This window comes from Glossina fuscipes, unplaced genomic scaffold (assembly GCF_014805625.2).
Source record: "Glossina fuscipes isolate IAEA_lab_2018 unplaced genomic scaffold, Yale_Gfus_2 61541, whole genome shotgun sequence".
NCBI classification, from domain to species: Eukaryota; Metazoa; Arthropoda; class Insecta; order Diptera; family Glossinidae; genus Glossina; species Glossina fuscipes.
Genome location: NW_024003752.1, coordinates 138,256 through 148,248, shown reverse-complemented (window position 1 = coordinate 148,248; position 9,993 = coordinate 138,256). Strand labels below are relative to the sequence as shown.

Below are 9,993 nucleotides of genomic sequence, written 5' to 3'. Positions count from 1 at the left end.
GAATGCACCAAACAAAAAACAGCAAAAGAATTTTTTTTACTGCGAAAACCTTTCCAACGAGCATAAATATGAAATTGTTTGATCGATACTTTACGAGAAATCTATCAGTGCAGCCATCTACCGAAAAACTAATGGATTTATTTTTCCCCAAACTAATATATACATAGAATATTTGTGGAAGGGAGAGTCAGTAGAAAAAGAATTTCGAGTTGAACAGTCGAAAGTATTGCCAAAAAAAAATTGTGAATAATCCTACAAAAAAAAAACTTTTTAGGTAAAAAGCCGATCGGTCGGCAACCGACTAATCACAAAAAGGGTAGATCTACTCGATTGGTCGACGAAGTGTTAAAAATTCCTTGAGTGGTACGAACTTTAGAAGAGTTGAATAATAACGTAAAATTCGTAAAAGACGGATTTAGATTACAATATGTTACGTTTTTGGTCCTTCGTGCGTGTATTTGTAGTCTGTTACAAAGTCTTGTGTTTTGGGACTGATACGTTTTTAATTTTGGGAGTGTTACTTCGTCATTTTATGACAGCGGTACAATGTTACTTCCGCTTTGAAATGGAGCTTTTATTGTTAAATATGTTTTTGATAAAATAATAGTAAATATCAATGTTGTTTAAAGGTTCACAGTAACATTGTTTCTCCAATCTAATAGTACTACCGTTCTAATAGTATTAATTTATTTAATTTTATAGTATGTACTTCTTGGTTAATATTTCTAATGTTTTGTTTAGTGGTGCTGGGATAATAATGAAAAAGATGAAAGTCTCATTGGATATTATTGGCACCTGTAAATTATATATCATATGTTTGTTGTTGTAATATACCGTTTAGTTCGAAGATTTCGTATGTACGTTCTGCGGAAAGTATGCTAATTGTATTTCTTAGTGTGTGTTGTATTTATATTAATTCTAATCGATTTAACATTGTTATTATCATTATAAATTTAGCCAGAGATTAAATTCTAAGACTAAAAAAGTCTTAAAGCACTAGCATCTAAGGCGTTCGGATTTTATTAAAAAATCCTGCCGCACTTGAGATTTGAACTCACGACCATTGAGTTGCTAGTCGAGACTGATTGGCTACGCGGTCACTCAGGTGGATAGAATCTAATATAATTTGGGAATAATGTTCAGTTTAGGTAGTACTAATGCTTCTGCTATGTTAGGGCTTCTGCATAAATTTTGCGATGATTTCTTGTAATGTGTTAATATGTTTTGTTTTGCTTTCGAGTCTGCTAATCAAGTCGGTGTTGAGAATGACCTGATTGTACAATAGTGCGTTCGATTTTTTATTTTAGTTCATTAATTCATTTATTTCTTAACTCCTTTTTTCAGCGTCTGTATAGTCCATATTTCCAATAATAAATTTTATAGTACGGGATTCTTCCTTATTTCAATTTAGCTTCAATACGTTGGTGATTTCGCAAGTCATTTCGTTATTTTATGTATGCTCTATGTTGTAGCGTAGGTTTTTTCTAAATCTGGTTGTTGTTTGGGAGCATTCTTCGAAACGAAATATGACCAAAATATGTGCATTCTTTGCGCATAAGTTTGGACTTATCTGTTTGGATTTTGAAATTGAATTTTGTTAACTTTGTAAATACCTGTATTAAATTTATTATGTGTTCTTGTAAAGAAATAGAATACACAATTATATCGTCTAGGTGTTCCAGAGACACAGTTCCTATTAGCTCACCTTGGATGTTGTCCATAATTCTTTAAACTCTTAAAAGAATGGTAGTTTAGCTATTTTACTTAATTAGTGTTGATTTAAAATCGTAGTAATTACAGTTGGGTTACAAGCTTGAAATTCGTGGGTGCTACTAATTCTAGGTTTATGAATGACGAAGAAGTACCACTACCGACTAAAAATTTATTTGCCAATGTAACAATCTATGCTTATCGGGCCACTTTTTGTATAACGTCCATATCTGCACGTCCGCAAGGTCCGCAAGTTATTATTTACGGGCTTTATTATTTTTCAGCCGCTCTTCAGTGCCACCTGAAGAGGATTGGAGGCCGTAGAGATTTTCGTAAGCGTCAGTAAAGCTAGCTATTTCGTGAAATGTGAAGAGGGAGGGCGGATTTAAATTTTATCCCACGCACACTTCACAAACGATCAGACCTAAAAGAAATGCATGTACTTTACCGTCGCATGACTGCACGGACGGACGAAATCTTTTTTATCCTGAGCTCTGAGCCATTCTTCACCCTGCCCTACCTATGGTCTCTTTCGGCCCATCATGTATATGCTACACCATGAAATTGCTTACCCTAAGCTAATTTCCTCTCGTGGGACAGAAAAATTCTTTCTGTGTCATTTTTCTTCTACATTTATTTTCTCAGATATATTAAGTTTCTTCCTATCTTTTTGTATTGCAAATATATCTACGTATTCTTACAACATTAAATGCTTCCATTTTCAATGCATTGATTTATAGTTTAGTTTAGAAAATTTTTTAAAATTATAATTACCACACAAATTTGTCAGCTCCTACTTATAAAAAGTTATCTGGCGACGAAAGTCCCATCAGTCAAATTAAAGCGCATTAGCGTCTTCAAAATAGCTCCTTCTCAATCTAGGGCAATCTCCTCTTTTAAAATACTAGTTCCGACTGAAAACAGTGATATGTTGTTAAACAAACCACTGTGGCCAGTAGGATCCTTGATTAAGGAATTTATCCTTCGAGATCGTTCCCGTAATACCAAAAAATAATCTTGTCGCCTTCAAAAAAACGAAATGTTTCTTCAGGCCCACTATCTATCATTTATCAATATGTTAGGGGCCTAAATTCGATAATTCGTTCCACTTTTCTAAATTCAGTGAGCACGGAGTTTTTCTGTTTGGCCTTTGCTGAAACTTGGCTAAAACCCAATCTTCATTCGCCGGAACATTTTCATTATTCTTTCCAAGTCTTTAGAAATGATCGAGTGAATCGCATTGGTGGTGGTGTATTAATTGCCATATCTGCGTCAGTCCCGTCCAATTTAATTGAATTTCCCACTTCTCCTGACGTTGAATTTATCGCTATTCGTGCCAATATGCCAGATAAACATCTATTTATAACCTGCTCCTATATTCTCTTAAATTCTGATATCTCCATTTACAAGATACACGCTGCCCTCATTTCTGAAGTGGCCAAGCGGTCTAGACTTAACGATTTTGTCGTTGCATTCGATGACTTCAACTTGCCTCAAGTCTCTTGCTCTGTCGAGTTATGTGGTGTGATCTCGAAGATTTTTAACATGTCCTTGTATTTAGGTGTTTTCCCTTAATGTGGGAAGAGTAGTTTCCTTATTCCTATTCACAAGAGTGGAAGTAGACAATATGTTGAGAACTACAGAGGCATAGCCAAGTTGAGTGTCTTGCCCAAGTTGTTCGAGCGTATTGTGACTCAGCATTTGGCCTTTGCCATTAATTCGTATATATCTCCGCACCAGAACGGCTTTCGGAAAGGGCGATCTACAGTCACCAACTTGTTAGAGTTTACCTGCCATGTTTTTAAGGCTTTTTCTAGCGGCTCTCGCACAGATGTTATATACACTGATTTAAGCAAAGCATTTGATATGGTTAACCATAGACTACTTGTCTTTAAACTCCAAGCCTCTGGTTTCCCACCTTACTTAGTGAAATGGATAAGCTCTTATCTGCACAATAGATCCTTCAGGGTTTTGTTTAACTCCATCACCTCGGATGAATTCCCCGTTACGTCTGGCGTACCTCAAGGAAGTCACTTAGGTCCTATTTTATGTAGTTTATACATTAACGATCTCCCATCGGTGGTTAATTCCAGCCAGATCTTAATGTATGCGGATGATGTGAAACTGTTTTCCTCCTTCTCTCTTGAATCGCAATCACATCAGCTTCAAGGTGATTTGGATAATTTTGTTGCATGGTGCTCTTTGAATCTTCTGAAACTAAATCTGAGTAAATGTAAGAAGCTTTCATTCTCAAGAAGAAAGTCATTCATTACTCAGTATTTCATAGATACGCATAAGTTGGAGGACGACGATTCGATCACAGATTTAGGCGTTCTATTTGACCATAGGTTACGTTTTAACTTGCATATTGAGCTTTCGATTAGCAAAGCTAGGTCCGCGCTTGGTTTTATAAAAAGGTGGTCCAAAGAGCTTGATGATCCCTACATTACGAAAAGGCTGTACATGTGTTTGGTTAGACCCATACTCGAGTATGCCTCAGCTGTGTGGTCTCCTTCATATAGGTGCTACGTAGATTCAAACGAATCTATTCAAAAGCAATTCTTGTTGTTTGCCCTTAGAAATTTGGGTTGGGATCCAATTGCCTCTCTTCCTCCCTATGAAAATAGGTTGCTTCTGCTGTCCCTACCGTCTCTTGAGAAACGTAGGTTTGTTCTTGGCATTTCCTTTCTAATTAAAGTAATAAATGGTGCTATTGACTCGCCTTTATTACTTGGTGAAATAAGCTTTAATGTCCCTAACCGCTTCTCTAGGCACTTTATCTTGGTTAAGCTTAGTCAGTGTAAATTTAATTATGAGCTGTACAATCCGCTCAGAGTCGTTTGCAAGAACCTAAATGACGTCTACCACTTATTCTCGTTATCGGACTCTTTAAAGTCCATTAAAGCAACATTGCTTAATACGCGCGATTTACGAATGTCGTATTTAAACTAGCTTTTATCCTTAAAAAGTCGTTACGTTTCGAAAATGAATTGTTGTCAATTTATTATCGGTTGCCAAGCTTATGCATGTTTGCGATGGCTTAGGGGTTCATTTGCAATTTGGTCCTGTACCGGTTGTAAGTGTGGCCCTATGCTGATAGTGTACATGCTTTTTTTTCTTTTTCTTTTTTTTTCTTCTTATTTGTTTTATTATATTTACACTCAATTTTATTATTAATTAATATAAGTTTTGCATTAAGAGCCAATTGAACTTGACTGTTATTTGTTTAGTTGAGTTTCTAGTATAAGTGGAATAACTAAATAAATAAATAAATGAAGATGGTTGCCAATTCTTTTTTTTGCTAAACTGCAGAACTCTCTGCGCGAGTGAAAATAGCAATCTCAAATATTACAGGGTTGTATATTTAACGACTCTTACATTATAGTACCACATGTTGCAAAGGTGACGCATGTCCATCCTTGTTAACATCTAGGTATTCTGTTGCGATGTAGAGGCGTAGCAACGAAAATGTTCGTTTCATTTGATTTGATTGATTTTGCCGTAATTTTCCTACAATGTGTTACTTCGCACATAGTCTAGCCTTAGGGTTTTGTTCATTGTCTTGATAGAGATAGCGCTCATCGAAGTTTACTTGTGGGATATCCGCTAAGCAAGATGTAGCGTTGTTTTGTAACTCTTTGTGTCTTTTTCGATGTGTTTGCTTAATTGTAGATCTTTTCTTCGGGATTCGAATATTCGACCTTCTGTAGTCATTGTGTAGTCCATATCAGGATAATAAGTTTCAAGTTGTTGCTGTTGGTTTTTGAATCCGGAACGTGGTGCTAATTTCGTTGTTGTTCACTTAAGTTTGGATATTTTTGTATCATTTAATTTTTTGTGTAATGTTCGTATAATTATTATTATTACTACTATTTTCTTTTTATTTAGTTACTTATTTATTTGTATTTACTAGTCCTCTTACATTTCTTTTTATTTGTTTATTGAGCAGTGTGTTTTATTCTATACCCACATATTTATTAATTTCTATTATTTTTATTATATGTTTTGTTCATACTTATATTATTACAGGATGTTCTTTTAACTATTTATTTTAATGTTCGCTATTGTTATTTATTTAAGGTGAAAAATAATTTCATTTTTCATCTAAGTTTTGAAATTCAAGAACTCATTAGTTTAATTTTTCCTTTCGACTTTTTGGATCGGTTTGAGTGGATAAACCGTCAACCTGCCGACTTAAGGTCTGCTAAGTTTCAATAACAGCTGTTGTAAAAGATGATTCGTGTATGTAATTAGTGCAGTTGTTACATTATTTCAGACGTATAGATTATTGTTGGCACCTCTTCGTGCATAATTGCCTGCACATTTTTATTATATTCGGCATTTTATTACATTATTATCGTGTTTTTTGCCATCATAAGCATTGAAACAAATCTTCAATATGATGCATTTATATGTAAGTTTGGAGTTGTGATCAGAATTACTACTTGCCATCGCGCAGGTAATATACTAGAGCAACTTATAAGCGAAGATTTTTTTTGCAGCTATGGAATCTTGTTTGTGTTGAAAAATAAGCTATAGGAAACTCGTATAACTAATTAAAATGCCGATGTTTTTTCGTAAATTGCAAGCTTTAATCGCCTAATGAATTTTTATTAACAACATTTATATCACTCCACTCGAAGAATTTACTTCGTTAGCTTTGGAACCAGGTTACACACAAGCAGTGGAATATCCAACTTTTCTAAAGTTAAGTCCCAATGAACAATTATGGGGATCGAACAATTCCTTACGGCGAAGAGTTTAAATGGAATGAATTAAATATGAAGTGATTTTCGTGTAATTGTCTCGATCTTACGAAGCAGAAATTTTTTCCCCAAGCTTTACTAACACATAATTAACAATAAGGTTGAGATTTCATTGTTTTTACTGTCTGCGATTTATTTCTGAACGAAGTGACAGATCAAACAACCGTAATTTCCTTGAAATTTACATTTGATGAACATATTTGTTTGGGGTTAAGCATTGGTGTTTGTATATTATCACACATCTTTGCGGATTTAATGTTAAGGTTAAAAAATTGGAGTTTAAAAAATTAATGTATGACCAACAAAACAACGCTAACGTCGACATCAGATTTAAAGCTCATGACGCGCTGCGAATGTGCATTTAGTTTTTCCCTCTTTAGAGATTTTATTACTTTAGCTGGAATGAACAGGATTTGGGATTCCCGTAACATTACCCTCCACTTAATCTTGTTCGTCCCAAACAAAGTCTTTTCGATAAATGGTTATTCGGTCCAGGTCCACTTTGAATTTAGTTCCGCCTCTGGGATGTTTTCCTATTCGATAGACCACTTCATTTATCCTCTTCATGAGTTTGTACGGACCTTCCTTGTTACATCGCAGTTTTGGTGACATACCTTTTTTACGTAAAGGATTGTACAATAACACTAAATTCGCCCCATGTAAAGGGTCGATTTTCCTTCATAAGGTCATGCATTCCACTCGCAATTGCGGCGAACCTGGGATCAAATCTGCGGTAGTATGTACATAGTCCTAGGAAACTGCGAACTTCGTGCAAATTGTTTGGCCGTGGCCGTTCTTTAACTGCTCTGATTTTATCTTCATCCGTGTGAATTCCAGTCGTGGAGACCTTGTGCCCAAGATATGTCACTTCCTTCCCAAAGAACATACATTTTTCGATACTCAATTTTAAACCTGCTGCCCGCAATCGGTGAAAAACATCTGCCAGATTTTTTAGGTGTTCTCTGAAATCTTTACCAATGACAATAATGTCATTCAAATACACCAGGCATGTCTTCCAGTGCAGCACGCAATCCATTAAATGCTCAAATATGGCAGGCGCATTGCATAATACGAACCGCATTACGATAAATTGATTTAAGCCATCGTTAGCGGAAAACGAAGTTTTCTCCTTGTCACGCTATGCGACCTTCACCTGCCAGTACCCACACTTCAAATCTAAGGTTGAGAACCATTGCGAACCTGACGATGGGTCTAAGGTTGTAACGTCCGCGAACAAACTTAGGGTAGGGTGTCAGTCGGTAGGTGTCAGCCCAAAACATAGTAATAACGGCATCCCGTTATGCAATATCGCGTGATTTTGCGGTTTGGTTTTATTTTTTGCAAGAGTAGTAGCTAGCCGCTAGATAGCAACGCAAAGAAAAAAAAGAAAAAAAAAAGAGGAAGAAGAAGAAATCATGCGAAAAGAGTAGGTTGTGGTTTGTTTTTGATTTGTCAGCGAGAGAGTCAGTTTTGAGCAGTGAAGCAGATATGTTTGTTGATATGCTTCCTGTCGTTGTGTTATTATGATCGTAAGGAGAGGTATAAAAAAAAGAGCAAAAAGACAAAAGAAAGAAAACCAAAAGAATTGAAAAATATCCGTACAAAAGAAAATATTGAATTATTATTGAAAACTTTAAAAAAAAGGGGCAAATTTTTAAATTAAAGCAAAAAGTTCAAAAAAAAAAAGGAAAAGGCCATTTATGCAACTTTCAAAAGGGACAAATAAAAAGTCGTTTAACTGAACATAAAAAGATAATACTTTTCATTTAAAAAAAGTGATAAAATTATTTAAGCCATTGTTTGTGTTGCAATAACAGTGAAGAAAAAAAAAAGCTAATTTGTGTGACTCTACGATGCGTTAGAAGAAGAAAAATAGAAAAGGATTGTAGTCATCCTCAACTTTCAGCAAAAAAAATTTGTAATTTGTTTTGCGCGGATGGTTGATTATTGAAACCGATGACGTAGAAAGCTAAATGTACATATCGGAGTATATATAAGCAAAAATGCATTTTATGTGTAAGAAAAAAGATTGTAAAGAAATTGTTTTACGAGAATGTGCAAGAAAAGAAAACCAAGAAGAAAAAAAAAGAAAATTGTGCAACAATTATTTGTAAAAATTTATGAATTTGTTACTACAAGAGATTACAAAAACTGTGCAACAAATATGTATAAAAATTTGTAAGGTACATTTTAAGAGAAATATATTTGTGTATTTATAAGAACCGGCAAATGTAAAGGATATGACTTGATCACCCAAGAAATAAATGAAAAAAATTGTGTTTTGTCATAGTCAAAGATTTGAAGAAGTTTCTTTTTAAAGGCGTTTGTGAGTGACTGGAAAAAAAAGGTAATCAAAGTTACCAGAGAAGCATACACTCATATCACTATGGATATGAACAAATTTTTATATAAGTAATCGTGACAAATGCCAAAGTATTGGTGAACAGAATTTAACTAAAAGAAAAAGAAAGAAAAGCAAACGCTATCCACGCAATAAGAGAAGAAGAGAAAGTAATTAAAGGGCTTTGGCGATGTGGGAAGGTCGAATGAAGGGCAAGCAATCGCGAAAGGGCGTACGTGGATACATGTAATGTTGTGGAGAGTAGAAGCAGAAGATCCATTAGCCTAGTGGAGTGAATTAATACGTGGTGGCTTAACCCTCAGCGAAGACTTAAAAACAGCAAAAAGGAGAAATAGCGGTCAACTTAAGGCAGCGCTACAGCAGTAACGGTCAAAAAACAGGTATCATTTTTTTTTATCCCATGTGCTGTTGTTTTCTGAAAATGATTGGCTAGGTAGGTATACCCCACCGCCGAGGAGCGGTATGGTGTGGTGTGCAGGTGAGGGGAGGCAGGTGGACTATGGACGGATACTATGGACAAAGTACAGACCTACGGACGATATACCAAAGGAGGTGTTAATTTGGTTTAACTTGATTTTTTTTTCTGTTTGGTAGTTTAACTTCTTTTGTTTTTTTATTATTGGAATGCGGCGCGGCGGGCAGGAGAAGAAAAAAGAGTCTCACAAACCGCTCTATCGCGTGCACGCTACGTTACAAGGTGTCGTTAATCCTAGGCAAAGGGTAGCTATCCTTCTTGATCACTTCGTTCAACTTCCTATAATCCACAAAAAATCTGGTAGACCCACCTTTTTTTTAACAGGAACCACTGGCGAACACCAAGGGATATTCGATGGTTCGATAGCTTTTCGCTCTTGCATATCTTTGATCAAGTCCGCTACCTCTCCTCTTTTTGCCAATGGAATTCTTCTAGGCCGTTGCCGAATCGGATCAGCTCCTGCTATGTTGATTACATGTTTCGCAGCATTAGTACGGCCACCTGAATTTGTAATGGCAAAGATGCACCAATTTTCCAGGTATATTTTGGTATTTTGGTATATTTCTTCTGCTGCTCATTTAGATTGCTAGTCCATCTTTTTATGAGAATTTCGGCCTGTGGGGATATCTTTGAGCATGTTTACGCAATTTCGAGTTGATGATTTACCACATATTCGGCTT

General features: G+C 35.6%; 1 protein-coding gene across 7 annotated transcripts in view; it reads left to right on the top strand.

Annotated features, from left to right (window-relative positions):
* Positions 1–9,993, top strand: part of LOC119643708 — a 130,462-nt gene that overhangs the window by 16,592 nt on the left and 103,877 nt on the right. Inside the window, exon 1 of one of the 7 annotated variants that reach the window (XM_038043135.1) lies at positions 8,568–9,218. The exons of the other annotated variants lie outside the window; for them this stretch is intronic. The gene's annotated coding sequence lies outside the window, so the exon portion shown is untranslated. Of the gene's footprint in view, positions 1–8,567; positions 9,219–9,993 lie in introns of those variants that run through there. 7 annotated transcript variants of the gene reach the window in all.